A 2,427-nucleotide genomic window follows, 5' to 3' on the forward strand; every position below is an offset into this window, starting at 1 on the left:
TCGGGCCAACTGCTTTTCTCCTCTTGCAGTTGGGTTCGGTTGACGAAGACTCCACCGGCTCGCTCTGGCACGACACCCTCACAAACGGCACCCTGTAGATGCTCGATCCTTCAATCTCTGGTGGATGCTCCATCTGGGATCGATACTCCCACCCCCGCTCCCTCATGATCGGATTTGGTGAATCTATTTGCTCCATGGCCCAGTGGAGCAGCTCTATGTACTCCCGCGTGACTCCCTTCGGGAGTATCGCCGCCTTTTCGCTCTGTTGCAGATATTTGGCCATGGATGTCGCCGTCGCTGCTAGTTGGTCCTTGTTGTCAAACCAAGACTGTATCTCCAACATCCTAGCTAGCTTCACAGGGTCGTCGTCTGTGATCCTCACGTATCGGTTGTACTCCTCCATCGATCTACTTCTCCACAACACCTTCACTCGTCGACGGTGGTTTTTGAATGGAAGAGGAGAGGAGCAGCGCTAGTTTTGGATTAGAACGGGAGAGGAGCGACGCTGGTTTTGGATTGGAATAGGAGAGGAGGGGTGGTGGTTTTGAAATTGAAGAGGAGAGGAGCGACGCTGGATTTAGATTGGAACAGGAGAGGAGCGACGGTGGTTTAAGAGGAGAGGATTGGCGCTGGTCTTGGAAGTATTTTTTTTGTTTTGTGTATTTTAGGTCAAAGTTTGACCACGTACTGTATTTTACAAGCAAAATGTGAATGCATGTGTATCGTTTGGTTCGTATCTGAATGTACTTTCAAAATATATTATTTTTGCAACGTATAACATATATTTTATTTGTGAAAATCATGGTCAATTATGACCCATAATAAAAGGGAGACTAGTTAATGTGGGGTCGCTTTCTTAATTGAAGGGTAAATTGATTTTGATTTTGATTTTGATCCAGTCACAGCGCGTCGGCCCTCTCGTCCAATCCTAAATCATTGTTGCACGCTCCTCTCCCTCTTCTCCATTGCAAAACCACCTCCTCTCCTCTCCATCGTCTCCATTCCAAAACCACCGTCTCGCCTCTCCCTCCTCTCCATTGCAAAACCACCCCCTCTCCTCTCCATCATCTCCATTCGAAAACCATCATCTCGCCTCTCCCTCTTCCCTATTGCAAGACCACCGTCTCTCCTCCCATCTTCCAAAGGTAGCACCGGACCACTCAGAAGGACATCTATGGAGAGGATGCAGCAGCGAAGGCAGATCGCCAGCGGCGACCAGGCAAAGTTAGCCAGGTTGAATGAGATGCTTACTTGGTTTGACAATGAGTGGGAGATTTCGAGGACGGTGAGGGCCATGTGGCAATATATTCTCCAGAAGATTTTGACCTCGACAAAGACTTTGAATTACTACCCGAGTTCTTTTTTGAAAACTGATTCTTTTTCAGAAACTGATTCTTTTTCGGGCAGCATTGCAAATGCTTAGTTATCTGCACAAGATCTTTGTTGATGCTATTAGGGTCATCAGAATCTTCATCAACATTATTTTCAGCGTCTGAAGAAGAATCGGCAGCAGCTTTGAGAGCATGATTCTTTCGGTAGCGAGCGCCATACAGATCTCTTTTCTCTTCTTGTTGTTCTTCATGGATGTTTAGCCTCTCCATAACATCAGCATCATCGAGACTTTTGAATTCACGATTTTCCTTGATAATCAGCCCAAGGGTATTCAAAGAACTATTCAGGGACCGAAGCAACTTCTTCACAATCTCATGATCGGTAATGTCTTCAGCACCAAGACCTTGCAACTCATTTGCGATATCATTTAGACGATCAAAGGTTTCTTGAAAGTTTTCATTCTCGAGCCTCTTGAAGCGGTTGTACATGGCCCAAAGAATATCGATTTGTGTTTCTTTTTGAGTTGAAACACCTTCATTGATCTTCTCTAATCTGTCCCAGATTTCTTTCTCTATTTCAAGTCTTATGTACTAAAGGAATTGCGACCTGGAGAGATGATTGCAAATTATATCCTTTGCTTGTGCATCCTACCGAGTATTTCTTTCAACATCAAATGAAGAGTAGATGAACATACAAACAAACAACCTTAAATACCGTGAAAGCAAATATGCAATACAATATTGTCACAGTACTGAAAAGAATGCTTGGAAGATAAAGAATCGCAGATAGATATCTATCGGCAACAAAGAGCACCAAAAATAAATTACCGAAAGAAATGCAGTAGGATAGAAATGACCGGTGGTGCTTGATGACGACAGATGATTTGGTAGACCAATTCACTCTTCTACTAAAGAGCTACGTCTTGTTGGAGGGACTTGTGATTGAACACAGAAGATAAATTCTCTTTGTCCAATTCTCCTCAACGTGAAGTTCCTCGAACTTTAGTTGATTTCACTCATGGTAGATTCTTTTTGGAAATCTCCAAACCTTCAACGGACTTTGTCTTCGGTGACCACAATTACTCTTGGTCACTCT

The sequence above is a fragment of the Triticum urartu genome, chromosome 7A (genome assembly GCF_056163025.1).
Source record: "Triticum urartu cultivar PI428250 chromosome 7A, HENAU_Tu73, whole genome shotgun sequence".
In the NCBI taxonomy this organism is placed as follows: Eukaryota; Viridiplantae; Streptophyta; class Magnoliopsida; order Poales; family Poaceae; genus Triticum; species Triticum urartu.